The sequence below is a fragment of the Bombina bombina genome, chromosome 7 (genome assembly GCF_027579735.1).
Source record: "Bombina bombina isolate aBomBom1 chromosome 7, aBomBom1.pri, whole genome shotgun sequence".
NCBI lineage: Eukaryota > Metazoa > Chordata > Amphibia > Anura > Bombinatoridae > Bombina > Bombina bombina.
Window position 1 is genome coordinate 71,081,698 of NC_069505.1, and position 23,462 is coordinate 71,105,159.

The following is a 23,462-nucleotide window of genomic DNA, read 5'->3' on the forward strand; positions in this document are numbered from 1 at the left end:
ACATAGTTTTTTTTTAGACATAATGCTACTGCACACTAAATAGACTAAAGTATAGTGTAAATATTTTTTATACATGTTAGGAAGCAAAATATGAGTGTAACTCACTTTATTTCTCTATTTGCTTTATTGTGGTGGTCTGGAACCGAACCCACAATATCTCTGAAGTACGCCTGTTTCAGCACCTTGGGTAGCGCTTGCTAATTGGTGGCTATATTTAGACACCAATCACCAAGCGCTTCCCAGGTGCTGAACCAAAAATTGGCCTTCTCCTAAGCTTAGATTCCTGCTTTTTCAAATAAAGATAGCAAGAGAACAAAGAAAAAATAATAATAGGAGTAAATTAGAAAGTTGATTAAAATTGCTGGCTCTATCTGAATCATGAAAGATAAAATTTGGGTTTAGTATCTCTTTAAATATATCAATAACAGTCTAGTTGTATAATTAGATTGTAGGAACTTAATGGGAAGATCTATTCTTTTTTTTTTTTTAATCAGTATGTAAGCTGAACATTTATGGCCATAAAAAGTTAATAAACATGTTTTGTTTTTTTAATTAGGATTTTTTTAAACTAATCTATGTCTAAAAGATTAGTAGTTCTTAAGAAAATAAAATGTAATTTTGTTTAAAAAGCCTTTCAGGCTTGGAACTGATTACGCAAAGGTAGCTGGAACATTAATTATTTCATTGATTCTGTTTCCAACAAACAGTTTTACAAATAACATATGTTTAATGACTATTGTAGCGGTATTGCTTTAACCCCTTAACACAAAAGTTTGAAGTAAGTTTTGCATGTGCATAGTTTTGCACTATGGTATGTAGAATGTACATATACAGGCAATTTTGTATTGTAAGGCAATAATTATTTTTTGCTTTAAAAAGAAATGATTCAACAGAACTAAAGTCTATATAGGCCTAGATTACAAGTGGAGCTATATATATACAGTGTATGTATGTATATCTATATCTATATCTATATATATATATATATATATATATATATATATATATATATATATATATATATAAAAGGTCCAGCACTCGCTATAATCCGTGAAGTTGGGATGCGTCCCACGTTATACACAAGTAAAGAATCCAAAGAGAGCATTCACCATTAATTAAAGAAAATATTTAATCCAAAGTGTCCAACACTTTCGATTAATTATTTTCTTTAATTTATGACGAGTGCTCTCTTTGGATTCTTTATATATATATATATATATATATATATATATATATATATATATATATATATATATATATATATATATATATGAAAAACAAAGAATACTGGGGTATACTATGGTACCAGGTATCAACCTAAATAGAATAACTATAAATTGATGTTTCAAAAGATACAGGAGCCATAATCAACTTAAATAAGTGGAATAAAATGTAATCCAGGGATATCCCAGATTAAAAGTCCATATGAAATGCTAAATTGATTGAGATATGCACTGTCTCTGAGTGAGTAATGATACAAGAGATATGTCCCCCGTAGTACTCCCTTATTGTATTCTACTTACAGGATACTACCTCAATCAGATGAGGTAAGGGAAGAGCGGTGTATAATTTATAATTTATGAAGCCTCCACGGATAGTGATGTTCTCTCCACCAGATGGAGTTCTTCCGCTGTATCCACAAAGGCTCACAGATCTTGAATTCAATATAATCTGGGCTCCACTCAACGCATCAATGCAGATGGTCATATAAAAAAAAAAGGGAATTTAGCTCTTTTACTGCCCAGACCCTAGGCTAAAAAAAACCCCCACCCAAAAGAACCCTTAAAAAAGCCTAACACTAACCCCCTAACGATCCACTTACAGTTTTTGAAGACCCGCTTGAACGATCTTCATCCTGTAGTTGAAGTCCTGATCCAGGTGGTGAGAAGTCTTCATCCAGGTGGCCTCTTCAATCTTCATCCCGGCGGTGAAGTCCTGATTCAAGCGGCGAGAAGTCTTTATCCAGATGGCCTCTTCAATCTTCATCCAGGCGGCATCTTCTATCTTGATCCCAGAGGCACGGAGCGGGTCCATCCTGAAGACTTTCGGTGGGGAGCATCCATTTGATACAGTCGCCGCGGTACACTGAATCTTCAATGCAAGGGACGCGATTCAAGATGGCGTCCCTTGCATTCCTAATGGCTGAAAAATTTTAATCAGCCAAAAGGAATTAGGGCTGCTAAAATCCTATTGGCTGTTCAAATCAGCCAATAGGATTTAAGCAGCTCTCATTCTATTGGCTAATTCGAAGTAGCTAGCTTAGGTTTTATTTTACAGGTAAGTATTTATTTAGTTTTAAGTAGGTATTAGTTAGTTAATAATTGTAAATTTAATTTAGCTCTATTTTAATTATTTTAAAGTTAGGGGGTGTTAGGGTTAGGGTTGCGTTAGGGTTAGGGGCGCTTTTTTATCTTTTTAAACAATAAAAAATTTTGTGTTGACTGTCCCATTAAGAATAATAAACAGCACATCATGCTGACATATCCAGAATAAATTTACTTTTATAATTTGGAAACCATTATTGATAACAATTCCCTTCTTCACTTGATTCTAGTTGGATTTGATATTAGACCAAACACCTATTTCTATTCCAAATACATAATAACATGATATCATAAGATGAAGTTGAAAGTAGACAAAAAGTTTATCATGTTCAACTTTTACAACATCTGTATGTAGACTCCAATCTTGCTGTAAATTAAATCTGAAAACAAATCTTCCCACTCTGCGGGCACTGTTTGATACTCAACTTGATATTCACATCCCTCAACAACTCAAGTCATTGAATTTGTAAGAACCCTTTGATGTACATCAGAAATCAGTTTTGGAACATCTGTGTTTCCTGCAATCAAAGCCAGTGAAAGCCTTCATTAGCATCAGAATATCATTGTTCTGAGAAATATTGCATAACTATTAAATCCACCTTCTCTTACAGTAAGATCATTATGGGTTAAATGTACATGTGCCATATAGTCAATGACAATAAATCGCTTCCATTAAAATGCCCTTTTAGATTATTACTCCCATATATGCAAGCCTTCCCTCAGTGAAAAAAACAAATGTTCTAAATCAAACGCTTTAAACACCATTTGCCTCCATCACCATTGACATATTGCCCCACCTGCCAGTTAAGTGAGGCTCACTTGGGTAGTGCTTCATCTACATTAAGCATCAAAAGAAAACGTACTTCTGTCATTCGCTCATAAGGGACACCAACCCACTATGACACCCTTGCCATAAGCCACCCTCCACACAAGAAACCTCCCCAAGGGATAGAGCTTCAAAGACTCAGTTTTTGTCATTCAGATTTTAGCCTTCAATTCTGGTTAATTGACAATTTAACCAATTAGAAAATATAAAAATACTGTAAATTTAGATAACATTTCTAAAAAGGGTAATGTGGCACCAAGGAAGATTATTGACAGGCACACTAGCCAGATGAAGCTAAAAATTTAGATTAAAATCATCCATTAAGAAAGAAGGTGTGTGAAGATCAATATATGTTGCTTCAAACAGAAAAGAAAAAACAACATGGAACAAGGTTTAAGTAAGAAAACTGGATTTGCATTTCTGTAGAAGAATTTGGTTGGTAGGCCAGTCTCTTGGGGAGAGTGTATGGGGAAGAGCTTTTAAAGTGGACATTACATGCTACAGGAAGTAAAAAGCAGTTCATTTTTTTGGGGGGCAAGCTTTTATTAGGGGATGTGGGATTAAGGCTGCTGAAGTGATCTGGGTGTTGGGGGTGAGGGGTAAGCACAGAGACTTAAAGATCCCTGCTGAGTATACTATTTTAAATATATATATGAGACAGACTGGATATGGCTGCACCTCACTGACAAAGCCCACAGAAGGCTGAAACAATCATCTGGGGTGTCATGGTCCTTGTTCAGAGGAGTATTGCCTGGTATTTCGGGGCTGGAATTACCTTACTTGGCGGGATCAGACTGAATGTTTTCCTCTGTGAAGTTTTCCTCTGTGAAAAGCACACCAGGGCTAAAAGAGGCTGCTCCTAAGTGGTAACTCTCCATAAAAATTTGTATTATGACCCTGGGGTGCTCTCCCTAAGAATGATGGGGGAAACCAGTAATGGACTCCTTGCCCAGTGTGCTTAGAGGAATATGGCTGCACCTCACTGACAAGGCCCACAGAAGGCCGAAGCGATCATCTGGTAGTGACTGAATACAACATCTCAATTTCTCTATGAATTTTTGTACTTTATTCTCCATATCCCTGCAAGTATCAAATTGTTAAATTATCATATTATTTAAGCATAAAGAAGACATTTTTTGGTATTATCTTTGTTTTTACAATCTCAGAAGTTTTCTAGCAAGTAAAATATGTAGTTAATAATATACATGTTTTATTACTTTGAAGGCTAAAACGATCATCTGGGGTTGTTATGTTCTTTGTTAAGAGGAGAATTGCTTGGTATTTCGGGGCTTGACTGACCTTACTCGGCGGGATCAGACTGATACTTTAGGAAAGTTTTTCTGTGAAAAGCTCAACTGGGCTAAAAGAGGCTGCTCCTAGGTGGTAACTCGCCATAGAACAAGCTACTGAGCTTTTGTTTGTTCCTAGTAGAGCGCTTCTCTTTCTGTATGCATTTACATTATGACCCAGGGGAGGTCTCCCAAACCGGTAATGGGGGAAACCGGACATGGACTGCTTGCCCCATGTGCTTAGAGGAATATGGCTGCACCTCACTGACGAGGCCCAGAGAAGGCTTAAACGATTGTCTGGGGTTGTCATGTTCCTTGTTCAAAGGAGAATTGCCGGGTATTTCTGGGGGTGGACTGACATTACTTGGCGGGATCAGACTGATATACTTCAGTAAAGTTTTCTCTGTGAAAAGCACAACTATGCTAAAAGAACAGCTTCTAGGTGGTAACTCACACGCTAATGAGCTGTTCTTTGTTCATGGTAGAGCGATTCTCTCTTTCTATGCATTACAATAAGCATAGTCTGGAGATTGGACATGGTCATATACAGTTATTTCAGCAGCAAATAAATCAAGGTTAAAGCATACATCACAAGTCAGAATTAAATAGGATCATGCTGAATCATGATAAGAAAGCAGGTTAAGCGGCAGCAGGGGGTCAAACACAGCAGTTATCAGAGAAAAAAAATTGTGCTAACTTATTACACAACTGCAGAACAGTGAGTACGAGGATGTTTTTAAGACCACATAAAATAAAATGTGTGCTCACTTTGAAACCAGTGCACAAGGTAAAACTCAAATGTGTCAATAGTCTGAAAAATAGTATATGACAGCTAAAAATATTAAATTGTATCCCATCTGAAATACAAGAAGAGTATAACAGAGTTGCAGGATTTTATAATCTCACATAACCCTGTAGTTTTCCTTTTTGTCTAGTTCTATTTATGGAACTATATTTTTGCCCCTTCTTGCAGAATAAACTTATATATAGATTATATTATGTTTGTTTTAATTTCTTAGGGAAAAACAATCAAATATTTAATCAAATGTTTAACTTAAACTACCACACTCCCTTTTGGGAACTGTGCATGACATCATCAATGACATATCTGATTACATCACACATGATATTGTTGATGACATCATCATGAACATCACTTGTAAAAATGTTTATTTATATGTGTATATATATATATATATATATATATATGTGTGTGTGTATGTATATATATATATATATATATATATATATATATATATACACATACATACACAGACACATCTTTGTGTGTGTGCATATACAGTTTGTATATATATTAAAAAACACCTTTTTAACTTTTATAACAGTACTTGTGATACCACTAGAGAAATGTGTTTGTGTGGTGTTGAAAGGTGAGCGGGAATTTTATGCAAGGGAGAGAAGAGAGGAGGCTGTGTGCAAGGGGAGAGGGGGATTTAGAATGTGAGCAAGGACTGATGTGTGAGGTACTGTGAACTAAGAGGATAAGTAGACCTTACTGTCAAGAAGGAGTGAGAGGATAGGAGGTTGTGTGTAACAGACAGTGGGCGAGGCGAGGAGGGTGAGGAGAGGGAAACAGGAATAAGAGGGTGTGAAACAGACTGTGAAGTGACGGGGTGAAGAGGAAAATGTGCAAGAGGGGGAAGAGGATAATGGATATCAGGGAGGTGGTACGAGAGGTTGAGGAGGAGGCTTTGTTTGAATAGGGAGGGCTAAAGGGATGAACAGAGACTGGTGTGTGAGCATAAATTGGATTAAGGAGGTGTACAGGGTGTGTTGGGACGGTTGCTGAGAAGATAAGGGAGTGGGAGTTATAGAAATTTGTGTGGGGGAAATGGAGGTGAGTTGTGAGGAGATTGTGTTTGAGGTGTGAGGATGAGTAGGTGGTTTCATATGTAGGAGATGATGAATTGAAAAGGTTACCACAGGGGTTTATGTAAGGACGAGTGAGCATAGATGGTGCAGATTTTAATACATTTAATATGTATTTAATATGTCTGTAAATACATAAATACATATAAATACACATATAAACATATATACATATACATCTTTAGACATGTATATGTATGTATCTCTATGTTAAAGCCTTTTTTTTCTAACACCTGAAACCTCATACAATTTTTGTGCAATATATTTTTTTAAATCATTTTTATCAGCTAGTGTTGTTATGAGTGTAACTGTACTCTTCAATGGAATTTTGATGTTTTTTTGTGATACTTTTTTTTTGTTTCTCGTAACAGTTAACCAGAGCTCTGAGGTTGTGGCAATCACTATAACGAAAATTGTGATTGCGCTCACGCATTCGCATTTACTTTCAACTTGTAATACCAGCACTCTTTCCAACGAGTGCAAACAGCTGCAATAAACCCAATATCACTCGCTCAAAACAGTTAGCGCCCCACTCGTAATCTGGCCAGCAATCAGAACGTTTTTGGATTGGTAAAAAGACCAAAATAAATCGTAAAAAATTATACCTCTCTTCACAAGATTTGGGTATGGTGGCCCCTAATTTTAAATGGTGTTATTGGGCTTCTTTTATTAGGTCCAGTATGAACTGACTTGTTTTTAATACTTTGAGTGCTAATGACGGCCTTGAGCAAATTGTACCAGTCAGGTGCTGACGACCGCTCAGAGCCGTCACTAGAACTCAACCACCTTGAAGGCAATCTGGGGGCTCCCACCTACTCCCACCCCGGCGATCAGGCTTGAATAGTGAAAGCCATCCCCAGGAGGTTTACAATTTGCGTGGTGACGTCACGCGCAATGACGTGGTGACGTCACTGCACAACTTTATTTAAAATTAACAATGGACAAAATAGGAAAATGGGGGCATGCTGCTTAGAAGCCTGTATCTCAGGCATCTAAGCAGCTACAGACCCCCAAGACCCACCGTTGGAAAGGTAATGACCTAATCTGTCCAACGGTATAAGTCTTGGGGATCTGTAAAAAAAAATGTAAAAAAGTAAAAAATAAATATATTTTAAAAAAGTAAAAAAAAAAAAAAGCTCAAATCCAGCTTAATACCCAGGTGGGAAATGGCTTAGCAGCCAAAGGGTTAAAGACCATCATTCTGAGTATTATCTTGAACAAGCTGTGGTAAAACGATTCTCGTCATAAGTATTACTGCATCTCCTATTAAAGAAATTGCAGTAAAAAAAGCCACTACTTGTAAGACTATGAGGGTAAAAAAAGAAGTTTGCTTTAATGTGTTTTTGATGTGTTTTGTGAAAAAAAAAAATCTAACCCTTACCGTTAACTCCAGCTCTCAGGTTGCACTAAATATTCTACTGCAGTTTCAGCTTTCGCTTAAGCCTCACTATAATTTAGCATGGTCGCAATATTCATTGAAAGTATAGGTTGTGCTTAAAGGGCAATGTTACCCAAATTTTTTTTTTTTTAATAATATCATCTTATTATTCTATCTTCTCATATCAACTTGCATCAACCATATTTATACACACTCAAAAAAAGGAAACTTTATATTAATAATTCCATTCATACGCCTAGATTCAGAGTTTTGTGGCCAAAGGGGTGCGTTAGCTACGCATCGTTTTTCTCTCTGGAGTGTTAGGCTCCAAAAAAGGAGCGTACAGGCATATTTACCGCCACTTCAACTCTTAATACCAGCGTTGCTTATGGTAGCTGCTAGCTGGAAAAACGTGCTCGTGCACGATTCCCCCATAGGAAACAATGGGGCAGTTTGGGCTGAAAAAAAACCTAACACCTGCAAAAAAGCAGCGTTCAGCTCCTAACGCAGCCCCATTGTTTCCTATGGGGAAACACTCTCTAAGTCTGCACCTAACACCCTAACATGAACCCCGAGTCTAAACACCCCTAACCTTACACTTATTAACCCCTAATCTGCTGCCCCCGCTATCGCTGACACCTGCATTATATTATTAACCCCTAATCTGACGCTGATCGAAACAGCCAATAGAATGCAAGCTCAATCTGATTGGCTGATTGGATCAGCCAATCCGATTGAACTTGAAACTGATTGGCTAATTCAATCAGCCAATCAGATTTTTTCTACCTTAATTTCGATTGGCTGATAGAATCCTATCAGCCAATCGGAATTCAAGGGACACCATCTTGGATGACGTCACTTAAAGGAACCTTCATTCGTCGGTTAGTCGTCGGGGAAGGAGGATGTTCCACGCCAGTGGTCTTGAAGATGGAGCCGCTCCTCGTCGGATGGATGAAGATAGAAGATGCCGCTTGGATGAAGATGTCTGCCGGTCCGGATGTCCTCTTCTGCCTAGATAGGATGAAGACTTCTGTTGCCTGTAAAATAAATATAAATCCTAAAATAGCTACAATATAATTATTCGTTATATTGTAGCTATATTATTGTTTATTTTATAGGTAAGTATTTAGCTTTAAATAGGAATACTTTAGTTAATAAGATTTAATTTATCTTGTTAGATTAAAATTATATTTAATTTAGGGGATGTTAGGGTTAGGGTTAGACTTAGCTTTAGGGGTTAATACATTTATTATAGTAGCGGAGAGGTCCGGTAGGCAGATTAGGGGTTAATACTTGAAGTTAGGTGGCGGCGACGTTGGGGGGGGGCAGATTAGGGGTTAATACTATTTATTATAGGGTTTGCAAGGTGGGAGTGCGGCGGTTTAGGGGTTAATACATTTATTAGAGTAGCGGCGAGGTCCGGTCAGCAGATTAGGGGTTAATAAGTGTAGTTAGGTAGCAACGACGTTGGGGGGGCAGATTAGGGGTTAATAAATATTATGTTGGTGTCGGCGATGTTAGGGGCAGCAGATTAGGGGTTCATAGGGATAATGTAGGTGGCGGCAGTGTGCGGTCGGCAGATTAGGGGTTAAAAAAATGTATTATAGTGGCGGCGATGTGGGGGGACCTCGGTTTAGGGGTACATAGGTAGTTTATGGGTGTTAGTGTACTTTAGAGCACTGTAGTTAAGAGCTATATAAACCGGCGTTAGCCCATAAAGCTCTTAACTACTGACTTTTTTCTGCGGCTGGAGTCTTTTCGGTAGAGGATCTACTGCTCACTTCAGCCAAGACTCTAAATACCGGCATTAGGAAGATCCCATTGAAAAGATAGGATACGCAATTGACGTAAGGGGATCTGTGGTATAGCTGGTATTTAGAGTCTTGGCTGAAGTGAGCCTCTACCGACAAGACTCCTACCGCCAAAAAAAGTCAGTAGTTAAGAGCTTTATGGGATAACGCCGGTTTATAAAGCTCTTAACTACAAATCTCTAAAGTACACTAACACCCATAAACTACCTATGTACCCCTAAATCGAGGTCCCCCCACATAGCCGCCACTATAATAAATATTTTTGACCCCTAATCTGCCGACCGCACATCGCCGCCACCTACATTATCCCTATGAACCCCTAATCTGCTGCCCCTAACATCGCCGACACCTACATTATATTTATTAACCCCTAATCTGCCCCCCCCCACGTCACAGCTACCTTACCTATACTTATTAACCCCTAATCTGCTGACCGGACCTCGCCGCTACTATAATAAATGTATTAACCCCTAAACCTCCGCACTCCCGCCTCGCAAACCCTATAATAAATTGTATTAACCCCTAATCTGCCCTCCCTAACATTGCCGCCACCTAACTTCAAGTATTAACCCCTAATCAGCCCACCAGACCTCGCTGCTACTCTAATAAATGTATTAACCTCTAAAGCTGTCTAACCCTAACCCTAACACCCCCCTAAATTAAATATAATTTTAATCTAACGAAATAAATTAAATCTTATTAACTAAAGTATTCCTATTTAAAACTAAATACTTATTTGTAAAATAAACCCTAATATAGCTACAATACAATGAATAATTATATTGTAGCTATTTTAGGATTTATATTTATTTTACAGGCAACTCTTGTATTTATTTTAACTAGGTACAATAGCTATTAAATAGTTATTAACTATTTAATAGCTACCTAGTTAAAATAATTACAAAATTACCTGTAAAATAAATCCTAACCTAAGTTACAATTAAACCTAACACTACACTATCAACAAATTAATTAAATAAATTACCTACAATTACATACAATTAAATAAACTAAACTAAATTACAAAAAAAAACACTAAATTACAAAAAATAAAAAAAGATTTCAAGAATATTAGGCTAATTACACCTACTCTAAGGCCCCTAATAAAATAAAAAAGCCCCCCAAAATAATAAAGGTCCCTACCCTATTCTAAAATAAAAAGTAACCAGCTCTTTTACCAGCCCTTAAAAGGGCTTTTTGCGGGGCATGCCCCAAAGTAATCAGCTCTTTTGCCTGTAAAAAAAATACAACCCCCCCAACATTACAACCCACCACTCACATACCCCTACTCTACTCTTGAGTCGTCTTCACCCAGCCGGGCCGAAATCTTCATCCGATGGGGCAGAAGAGGACATCCAGACCGGCAGAAGTCTTCATCCTATCCGGGCAGAAGAGGACATCCAGACCGGCAGAAGTCTTCATCCTATCCGGGCAGAAGAGGACATCCGGACCGGCAGACATCTTCATCCAAGCGGCATCTTCTATCTTCATCCATCCGGAGCGGAGCCATCTTCTTCCAGCCGATGCAGATCCATCCTCTTCAACTGACGCCTACTCGCCGAATGAAGTTTCCTTTAAATGACGTCATCCAAGATGGCGTCCCTCGAATTCCGATTGGCTGATAGGATTCTATCAGCCAATCAGAATTAAGGTAGGAAAAATCTGATTGGCTGATGCAATCAACCAATCAGATTCAAGTTCAATCGGATTGGCTGATCTAATCAGCCAATCAGATGGAGCTCGCATTCTATTGGCTGTTCCGATCTGCCAATAGAATGCAAGCTCAATCTGATTGGCTGATTGCATCAACCAATCAGATTTTTCCTACCTTAATTCCGATTGGCTGATAGAATCCTATCAGCCAATCGGAATTCGAGGGACGCCATCTTGGATGACAACACTTAAAGGAATATCCATTCATCGGGTAGGCGTCGTTGGAAGCAAAATGAAAAAAAAACGAACAGGAGAGACAAAGCTGCCACTATCGGACCCCTGACGTGCGTTTCACGAACGTTTCCTCTGAGGAAGCGTTCGTGAAACACGGGTCAGGGGTCCAACAGGGACAGCTTTGTCTCTCCTGTTCGTTCTTTTAATTTTGCTTACTCTTGTGGAAAATAAGTTAACATAGTGGCATAATTAACAGCCTCTAGTCCTTTATGTTATTAGAATAATTATTAATACAGCCCTCTGATTGTAAGGGCTTAGTTAACCTTAATTTATAAACGGACTGAGGACTGTTCAATATTATATATTTATATCCGATTGCTATTACGCAATCCACTGAGTTCAAGTGGTTTTAACTAACAGCCTTTGCTACTGTATGTATATATGTTCCTAGTTGACAATAATAAAGTTTAAATATATGAGTGATATGGAACGTTTTTAATATTTAGACATTCTAAGTAGAGTTAACCCTTACCACACACTTGTGGGACTGCTCTCTCTTTAAACTGTGTTGTACTCCCAGTTACAACTAGTTTATCTAGTTGTTGAACTTTATTTAGTTGCAGGGGGCTCCGGGGGTGCCGGTATAGGGGGTAGAACAGTATAGTATAGTGTGAGTGCTTAGTGACAGGGGTATTAATAAAGCTGTAGAAAAGCTGAAGAGCAGCGAGATCGATATGTGATAACTATCACAGTCCGCTGCTCATCGCCCCGTACTTGGTGAGCGGCTTTTGGACAGCTTTTTTAATAACTTTGGCGAGCATATTCAGGTCCGCGGCGGCGATGTGAGGCGAGCTTAGGCGGGCGTATTGGGCCGGCGAATGCAAGCAAATTACGGAGCTTGATAACTAGAGGCCAAAGTGTAAAAAAATACGTGAAAATGTACCTATACTTTATAATTTATAAGTATACAAGTGAACAATACAAACCTAATTCCACAGATGTGGGCACTAGTGTATAAAGTGTGTGGAGGAAAAAAAAAAAAAGTGAAGTGTAATGCCTGACTCCAAGAAGGATAAAGAATTAAATGGATAAGCTAAACTCCATCTTATAACTTGAATCTTAGGTCAATTAGAAGCTATAGTATTAGCAGTTATCTACACGGAATCTTATATATCTTACAATAGGTGTCTGTATTAACTTATTTATCCCTAGTATGAGGAGCTAATTCCTCAGATAATCACAAGTATGGCAAATACCTAACCATTTATACCAAGCAGTAAGACATAACAGTATATCAAACAGAGAGGTTTGTTAAGATCCTAATCTGGCGCTAATATAATGGTAGATATCAGGTGATAACAATAGATCAAGCAAAGAAGTTATTGGCCCCTAATCTAGCACTAATATAATCTATAGAGTTAATTACAAGACCTCTAATTCCTCTTATATAGTTGACCAGTAATAAAGTAAATATGTCAATAGACACTACTAATCAGCTACAAATCTTAATTAATATATAATGACTATAACAGACATCATATATACTCTGCTTAATATATAGTAACTATAATATACATATACAAAACATTCAAATTTTAGAGAAAAGGGATTAACGTTGCTGCTACATCCACAGGCATTCAATTTCCACAGTTCCCAAATTATTGTATGTTTATATATAATATATAATGCAGAAGTAGAGTGCCTCTTCCTTAAACAATAGGCCTTATTATATTGAAAAATATGATATTAAAGACATTCAATCAAGCTATATTACATTGCTATACTTAAAACACATATAACAAAACTATTTCAAACCCTTTATAACATATAATGTCCTGCATAAAATACTCAAGAACCATAAGAGACTTGAAACAGTCTTTCCTTTTTATCTTCCTTTTTTTTTTTTTTTAAGTAACAGTGGACCTGCTCCTTAGATGAAAGTTTGTGCAACAGTTCTAGCTCCTACCCTTGGGTTATGGAAGCACGATCTTAAGCTTCTACCAAACAGGTTATGGAAGCGGCAGGTATGTAGAAAAAGAGGGAATGAAAAAACACTTGCGCCTGTTTCTTTAAGTGAGTTCTTATATAGTAAGCCAGGCTCCTACCCTTAGGTTATGGGAGCAATTTTCATAAGATCCAGCCCAAGTTCATAGAAGGATACTGTCAAGATGTTAGTAATGTATCCAGAGTATGGTATTAGGCTTTTATGTAGCACTCCTACCAACGGGGTTATGGGAGTATTCCAATGTTTCCAATGCTTATAAGCAAATTGACCATTTGACAAAAACGTATGGCAGGTAACAGTTTGACCAATTATGCCAGTATGTTAAGATTTGTAGTCTTGACCACTCAACAAGAACTTTATGGACGGTAACAATCTGACCAATTATGCCGGTATGTTAACATTTGTAGTCCCCTGTATTAAGTAAATAACATACAGGCTCCTGCTATTTGGATTCTTAAATAATACTTGCAGACAATAACCGGGGAGACATGCCGTCAGCAGCCCTCCACGATAAACAAAACTGCTTACTATCAGCTGTAAGGAAAGAAAGACACAATACCTGTAGGGAGCCCCTGGGGTAAAGAGCCCCGCTATCAAACCTGCTTTCCGCCTCTTTGCACGGTCAAGGTCTTAACTTCGGGCGTGTGCCAGTGTGGTGCGTAGATGTCTCAACAGGCAGCTATTATCTCCCAAGAACAGACCAGTAACACCGACATTCTGCGGTATTCCTCCGCATACATTAGCTGTCGTTGTCTCGTTGGTTATGTCCGGCGGTTATATTACCTGCAGGAACTGCAGGAACTGTAATCTTTTAAAAAAATTCTTGGATGCGTAGTTGCTCCAGCCAAAGGAGCTTGCTATCTCTGCGGACGTCTGTGGCGCATAAACCCCAAAGTGATTCGGGCCGCCTAGGCTTTCTGTCAAGGATCGCCGCGCTGTAGTGAACCGTGGTAGAGGCTCAATGAAGAGGAGTTCCTCAACAAGCGTCTTGCTTGCTCCTCCTCTTCCCGGAAGTCCAGACTTAGTTTTCTTTCGTTAACGTTGTAATGTTGTAACACTTGAAAGTGATGCAGCATAGCTGTATCACCTGAACATCTATCTCTATGTAAAAAAAGAAAAATATTTTACCTCAAAAGTTTCTCAGTAGCCACATCCCATTGTAAAGGACTTCTAGTTCTAAGCAACAAATCAGTATGTCTGTCCCGGGACAATGGAAGGAGCGAGCTTTGTGCACTCTCATCTTATTTCCCTATTCAGTTTAACCCCTTAATGACCACAGCACTTTTCCATTTTCTGACCGTTTGGGACCAAGGCTATTTTTACATTTCTGAAGTGTTTGTGTTTAGCTGTAATTTTACTCTTACTCATTTACTGTACCCACACATATTATATACTGTTTTTCTCGCCATTAAATGGACTTTCTAAAGATACCATTATTTTCATCATATCTTATAAATTACTATAAAAAAAAATATAAAATATGAGGAAAAAATGGAAAAAAACACACTTTTTCTAACTTTGACCCCCAAAATCTGTTACACATCTACAACCACCAAAAAACACCCATGCTAAATAGTTTCCAAATTTTGTCCTGAGTTTAGAAATACCCAATGTTTACATGTTCTTTGCTTTTTTTGCAAGTTATAGGGCAATAAATACAAGTAGCACTTTGCTATTTCCAAACCACTTTTTTTCAAACTTAGCGCTAGTTACATTGGAACACTGATATCTTCCAGGAATCCCTGAATATCCCTTGACATGTATATATTTTTTTTAGAAGACATCCCAAAGTATTGATCTAGGCCCATTTTGGTATATTTCATGCCACCATTTCACCACCAAATGCGATCAAATAAAAAAAATTGTTCACTTTTTCACACATTTTGTTACAAACTTTAGGTTTCTCACTGAATTTATTTACAAACAGCTTGTGCAATTATGGCACAAATGGTTGTAAATGCTTCTCTGGGATCCTCTTTTTTCATAAATAGCAGACATATATGGATTTGGTGTTGCTTTTTGGTAATTAGAAGGCCGCTAAATGCCACTGCGCACCACACATGTATTATGCCCAGCAATGAAGGGGTTAATTAGAGAGCATGTAGGGAGCTTGTAGGGTTAATTTTAGCTTTATTGTAGTGTAGTAGACAACCCTAAGTATTGATCTAGGCCCATTTTGGTATATTTCATGCCACCATTTCACCGCCAAATGCGATTAAATTAAAAAAAAAGTTAAATTTTTCACAATTTTAGGTTTCTCACTGAAATCATTTACAAACAGCTTGTGCAATTATGGCACAAATGTTTGTAAATGCTTCTCTGGGATCCTCTTTGTTCAGAAATAGCAGACATATATGGCTTTGGCGTTGCTTTTTGGTAATTAGAAGGCCGCTAAATGCCGCTGCGCATTACACGTGTATTATGGCTAGCAGTGAAGGGGTTAATTAGGTAGCATGTAGGGAGCTTGCAGGGTTAATTTTAGCTTTAGTGTAGAGATCAGCCTCCCACCTGACACATTACACCCCCTGATCCCTCCCAAACAGCTCTCTTCCCTCCCCCACCCCACAATTGCCCCTGCCATGTTAAGTACTGGCAGAAAGTCTGCCAGTACTAAAAAAAAGCTATCCTTGATAAAAAATAAATTAAAAAAAGGCATATTTACATATGCTGCTCTGGAGGATACCCCCTTAGCCCCCAACCTCCCTGATACCCCCAGACAGCTCTTTAACTATCCCCCTCTAACTTATTAGTAGCCATCTTTGGTACTGACAGCTGTCTGCCAGTACCCAGTTTATAGTAAAACTATTGTTTTTTTTATTTTTTTAAATATTTTTCTGTAGTGTAGCTTGCCCCCCAAAAGACCAACCCCCCCCCCCCCCCCCCCCCCCCGATCTCTTAGATCGAATATACTTTCGATCTTTTTGGCCCTCACTGCCACTTTTTTTACATAATTTTTCTGTAGTGTAGCGGTTCCCACCCGCTCCCTACCCGCGCGCCCCCCATGCACGCGCGCGCACCCGCCTCCACATCATACGGCCCATCGATGGCCGCCCACCCGCCTCCCAGACTGGCTCCCACTCACCAACGAAACCGGCCATCGATGTCCGGTGCAAAGAGTGCCACAGAGTGGCTCTCTCTGCATCGGATGGCCAAGGGGGGTTATTGCAGGATGCCTCGATGTTGAGGCATCACTGCAATAACCGGAAAGCAGCTGGAAGCGAGCAGGATCGCTTCCAGCTGCTTTCCAGATCGAGGACGTACGCCATACGTCCTCAGGCGTTAAGTGTATTTTTTTTGAGGACGTATGGCGTACGTCCTTGGTCGTTAAGGGGTTAAGAAAGTTTACTATGAAATCTCATGAGAGTTATGTGAAATCTCATGGGATCACAGTAAAAGAGGTCATGACACTGTTGTTTCTGATTGGCTGCTGTTCATTTCTTATTTTTTTTTTTACCTACAGCTGAAGTATAGCTGTTTACACAGAACTTACTCTGGTGAGCTGAGGAAATTGTGAGGTAAAATATCTTCATTTTTTAAATAGAGATGCTCAGGTGATATTTTCCTGTCAGCTTTTTACAGTTATACTGCATCCGTTTCAAGTGATTTAGAATATGGGTATTATGTCCCTTTAAGCACTGGTTTTCAAACCTGTCATCAGACCTCCCTAACAGGCCAGATTTTTAGGATGACCTAGGGTGAGAACAGGTAAAATAGCAATGTTTACTAATCAGCTGATTATTTCACCTGTGCTCTAGTTCAGATATCCTCAAGATCTGGACAGAACGCTAGGGCAATGTTGGTCATGCTAACCCCTCTTTAGTAAATGTGATTTACCATGGACTTACAATAATATATTTGCGCGCTAATATTACACAGTGCAGTGATATTGCGTATTAGCACGCCACTTGTAATCTGGCTCTAAATCAACTGAGTTCTAAAAAATACCACACATTAAATTAATCCATTTATATTACACGCCAAAATGATGCCGGTAGATTATAATCAGCCCCACTATTTCTTCAATGTGAAATTTAAACTCAAAGTAATGAAACACACACAGAAAAATCAAAGATACTACTGAAAATGTCTTCTTTATGCTTAAATAAAATGATAATTGTACCATTTGATACTTGTGGTGATATGGAGAATAAAGTACAAAAATTCATAGAGAAATTGAGATGTTGTATTCAGTCACTACCTGTGAATGTGCTGATATAGATCTTCTATACTGGTTACTTTGTTAAAGAACAATTAAAGGGAAATTAAAGGGAAATTGGGATCTACTTTATTATATTTTTTTATTATTCTTCTTCTTTGTAACTTAAATTGTTAAAAAAAAAAAAGGAAGATTTCCTAGCAAGTACAATTATGTAATTTTGAATGTACTTTGAAAAAAAAAATTAGATTGTTTACTATTCCTTAAAGGGACAGTCTAGTCAAAAGTAAACTTTCTTAATTCAGATAGGGCATGCAATTTTAAACAACTTTCCAATTTACTTTTATCATCAAATTTGCTTTGTTCTCTTGGTATTCTTTCTTAAAGCTACACCAAGATAGGCTCATATGCTGATTTCTAAGCCCTTGAATGCTGTTTAACAGTTTTTAACAACTAGACAGCACTAGTTCATATGTGTCATATAGACAACACCGTGCTCACACCCGTGGAGTTATTTATGAGTCCGTACTGATTGGCTAAAATGCATTTCTGTCAAAAGAATTGAGATAAGGGGCAGTCAACAGAGGCTTACCTAGGTAATCACATAGGTAAAACGTGTATTGATATAACAGTGTTGGTTATGCAAATCCAGAGAATCCTATATTATAAAAGGCCAAGTGTTTGTCTGAAGCCGTCATGCGCAGTAGAGACAAACACTTGGCCTTCCTGCACGTGCACCTCCGCTGTTTAAACAGCGCACAGCTGAGAGACCATCGCACACGCACCCACCTGACCTCGCACGCGCACCTCCGCTGTTTAAACAGCGCACAGCTGAGAGACCTTCGCACGCGCACCCACCCGACCTCGCATGCGCACCTCCGCTGTTTAAACAGCAGCGCGGGGAGCAGGAGAACTTAACAGCAGCCTTAACAGCAGCACGGGGAGCAGGTACAGGAGGAGAGAGAGAGAGAGAGACAGACAGGGGAGAGAGAGACAGGGGAGAGAGAGACAGGGGAGAGAGAGACAGGGGAGAGAGAGAGAAACAGGAGAGAGAGAGACAGGGGAGAGAGAGAGAGACAGGGGAGAGAGAGAGACAGGGGGGAGAGAGAGGGGAGAGAGTGAGAGAGACAGGGGAGAGAGAGACAGGGGAGAGAGAGACAGGGGAGAGAGAGACAGGGGAGAGAGAGAGAAACAGGAGAGAGAGAGACAGGGGAGAGAGAGAGAGAGAGAGAGAGAGAGACAGGGGAGAGAGAGACAGGGGAGAGAGAGACAGGGGAGAGAGAGAGAAACAGGAGAGAGAGAGACAGGGGAGTGAGAGAGAGAGAGAGACAGGGGAGAGAGAGAGACAGGGGGGGAGAGAGAGGGGAGAGAGTGAGAGAGACAGGGGAGAGAGTGAGAGAGACAGGGGAGAGAGTGAGAGAGACAGGGGAGAGATTGAGAGAGACAGGGGAGAGAGTGAGAGAGAGAGAGAGAGAGAGAGAGAGAGAAGACAGGGGGGGAGAAAGAGGGGAGAGAGAGAGAAGAGACAGGGGGGGAGAGAAAGAGGGGGGAGAGAGAGAGAGAGAGAAGAGACAGGGGGGAGAAAGAGGGGGGAGAGAGAGAGAGAAGAGATGGGGGGGAGAAAGAGGGGAGAGAGAGAGAAGAGACAAGGGGGGAGAAAGAGGGGAGAGAGAGAGAGAGAGAGAGAGACAGACAGGGGAGAGAGAGAGAGACAGGGGAGAGAGAGAGGGGAGAGAGTGAGAGAGACAGGGGAGAGAGTGAGAGAGACAGGGAAGAGAGAGAGGGGAGAGAGAGAGAGACAGGGGAGAGAGAGAGACAGGGGAGAGAGAGAGAGACAGGGGGAGAGAGAGAGAGAGACAGGGGAGAGAGAGAGAGGGGGGAGGAGAGAGAGAGACAGGGGAGTGAGAGAGAGACAGGGGAGTGAGAGAGAGACTGGGGAGTGAGAGAGAGACAGGGGAGAGTGAGAGAGACAGGGGGGAGAGAGTGAGAGAGACAGGGGGGAGAGAGTGAGAGAGACGGGGGAGAGAGTGAGACAGACAGGGGGGAGAGAGTGAGAGAGACAGGGGAGAGAGTGAGAGAGACAGGGGAGAGAGAGAGTGAGAGAGACAGGGGAGAGAGAGAGAGAGACAGGGGAGAGAGAGATAGGGGGGGAGAAAGAGGGGAGAGAGAGAGATAGGGGAGAGAGAGAGAATATCAAAATAAAAATAAACCACACGGCCCGTGTGAACGGGCTTTAGGACTAGTGGGTAATAAAGGGATTATTTATCTTGTTAAACAATAAAGAGTAGACAGTCCCTTTAAATTTCCATTCATCTCCACATGTCGTTCGGCTTCATAGCAGTCTCCTTATTGTTTTTAATATCTTATATACTCCCTTTAACTTGTTACTATTTTGGGGGTAATTTCCAGGTGTTCTATAAAAATGTTATTACATAATTATAGACCAAATCCTTCCAGATATTCATACACATTTTTAAACTAGCACATTACAAAGCTATTTCTAGCAGATATTGGATCATAGAAAATAAATTAAATTAGTTCAGCGTTACCAATGAAATATTGGCACTGCTTTTACCTAAAATTACAATAAATGCAGAGCTCCAATAAATGTCATAATTTCTGTCCTTATTTATCTATCCTGGAAACAAATTTCCTAGCATAAAGGAGATACTGACGTGTTAACATCTCTTATAAACTGCTGCTTATTACTGAAAGCCTAGACTTTACAATAAACTCCAGCGATCAATGTGTCTCAGGTTCACAATGATGCTGGCAAACCAATTGTTATACGACTCCCTTATCTCTAATTTCTGACGTGCTTCATATATAAATACCTGATAAAAAAAACACAATAAAATTCATAGCTTCTTTTTTGGCCAATGAAATATGTTGCACCCCGGTATTTGTATTCTGCAGCTAGTCAAGTCTTTCATTTACCCTTTGGAGCCAATTCATTAAAATTGGAGAATATTATCACGCTTTAAAGGGACATGAAACCCAAAAATGTTCTTTAATGATTTAGGTAGAGCAAACAATTTTAACAACTTCCGAGTTTAGTTCTAATATAAAAATTGCTTCATTCTTTTGGTATCATTTGTTGAAGGAGCAGCAATGCACTACTGGTTTCTAACTGAAAACATGAGTGAACCAATGACAATCAGTATATATATGCAGCCACCAATCAGCAGGTTTTTTGAAGCTCCTGAGTTTTCTGAGATAAATCTTTCAGCAAAGGACAACAAGAGAAGGAAGCAAATTAAATAATAGAAGTAAATTGGAAAGTTGTTTAACCCCTTAACAACCGACGATGTACAGGGTACGTCCTACAAAAAATGGTTGTTAACGACCAAGGACGTCGTCAGGGGTTTCAAGCAGTGGAAGAGATCCTGATCGCTTCCAGACGCTTTCATGTTATTGACCTCTCTGCATCAGCCATCAATGGTGCCGATTGTTGGTGGGTGGGAGCCATTGCAGGGAGACGGGTGGGCGCCGGGCGGCCATCGATGGTGGATGTTCATCAGAGGGAGACGGGACCCTGTGCGGGGGCACAGGTAGCGTGCACAGGCGCATGCGCATGCACGGGGGCGGACGCGCACACAGGGACGGGAGTGGGTGGAAACGCTACACTATGAGACTAAGTGCTAAAGCGATGGAGGGAGCGAAGAGGGGGGCAAATTGCCTCTAAGGGATCTGGGAGGGGGTGGGGGGTAGGTTATTGAGGGGGCAGCTACACTACAGAAAAATAGCTTTTATATTTAAAAATAAAATAAAAAATACCAAATTGTATGGCAAACTGGGTACTGGCAGACAGCTGCCAGTACCCAAGATGGCGGACAATAAGGTAGAGGGGGAGGGTTAGAGAGCTGTTTGGGGGGTATCAGGGAGGTTGGGGGCTAAGGGGGATCCTACTCAGCAGAATATATATATTTAAAAAAAAAAAAAAAAGTCTTTTATTTTAGTACTGGCAGACTTTCTGCCAGTACTTAAGAATGTGGGGATAATTGTGGGATGGGGGAGGGAAGAGAGCTGTTTGGGCGGGATCAGGGGGTGGGATGTGTCAGGTGGAAGGCTGATCTCTACACTAAAGCTAAAATTAACCCTACAAGCTACCTAATTAACCCCTTCACTGCTGGGCATAATACAAGTGTGGTGCTCAGCGGCATTTAGCGGCCTTCTAATTACCAAAAAGCAATGCCAAAGACATATATGTCTGCTATTTCTGAACAAAGGGGATCCCAGGGAAGCATTTACAATCATTTGTGCCATCATTGCACAAGCTGTTTGTAAATAATTTCAGTGTGAAACCTAAAGTTTGTGAAAAAGTTAACAATTTTTTTATTTGATCGCATTTGGTGGTGAAATGGTGGCATGAAATATACCAAAATGGGCCTAGATCAATACTTTGGGTTGTCTACTACACTAAAGATAACATTAACCCTACAAGCTCCCTAATTAACCCCTTCACTGCTGGGCATAATACACGTGTGGTGCCAGTACTTAAGAATGTGGGGATAATTGTGGGGTGGGGGAGGGAAGAGAGCTGCTTTGGAGAGATCAGGGGGTGGGATGTGTCAGGTGGGAGGCTGATCTCTACACTAAAGCTAAAATTAGCCCTACAAGCTACCTAATTAACCCCATTCACTGCTGGGCATAATACAAGTGTGGTGCTCAGCGGCATTTAGCGGCCTTCTAATTACCAAAAAGCAACGCCAAAGCCATATATGTCTGCTATTTCTAAACAAAGGGGATCCCAGAGAAGCTTTTACAACCATTTGTGCCATAATTGCACAAGCTGTTTGTAAATAATTTCAGTGAGAAACCTAAAGTTTGTGAAAAAGTGAATTTGATCGCATTTGGTGGTGAAATGGTGGCATGAAATATACCAAAATGGGCCTAGATCAATACTTTGGGTTGTCTACTAAAAATAATATATACATGTCAAGGGATATTCAGGGATTCCTGACAGATATCTATCGCTAATGTTGAAAAAAAATGGTTTGGAAAGAGCAAAGTGCTACTTGTATTTTGCATACAAAGAGAGAAGCGCTCTACCAGGAACGAACAACAGCTCAGTGGCTTGTTCTATGGCGATTTACCACCCGGAAGCAGCCTCTTTTAGACCAGTGTGCTTTTCACAGAAGAAAACTTTCCTGAAGTATATCAGTCTGATCCTGCCAAGTAAGGTCAGTCCAGCCCCGAAATACCAGGCAATTCTCCTCTGAACAAGGAACATGACAACCCCAGACGATCGTTTCGGCCTCCTATGGGCCTCGTCAGTGAGGTGCAGCCACATTCCTCTAAGCACACTGGGCAAGGAGTCCACGTCTGGTTTCCCCCATCACCCATAGGGAGACTTCCCCAGGGTCATAATAATTTGCATACAAAGAGAGAAGCGCTCTACCAGGAACGAACAACAGCTCAGTGGCTTGTTCTATGGCGATTTACCACCCGGAAGCAGCCTCTTTTAGACCAGTGTGCTTTTCACAGAAGAAAACTTTCCTGAAGTATTTCAGTCTGATCCTGCCAAGTAAGGTCAGTCCAGCCCCGAAATACCAGGCAATTCTCCTCTGAACAAGGAACATGACAACCCCAGACGATCGTTTCGGCCTCCTATGGGCCTCATCAGTGAGGTGCAGCCACATTCCTCTAAGCACACTGGGCAAGGAGTCCACGTCTGGTTTCCCCCATCAGCCATAGGGAGACTTCCCCAGGGTCATAATAATTTGCATACAAAGAGAGAAGCGCTCTACCAGGAACGAACAACAGCTCAGTGGCTTGTTCTATGGCGATTTACCACCCGGAAGCAGCCTCTTTTAGACCAGTGTGCTTTTCACAGAAGAAAACTTTCCTGAAGTATATCAGTCTGATCCTGCCAAGTAAGGTCAGTCCAGCCCCG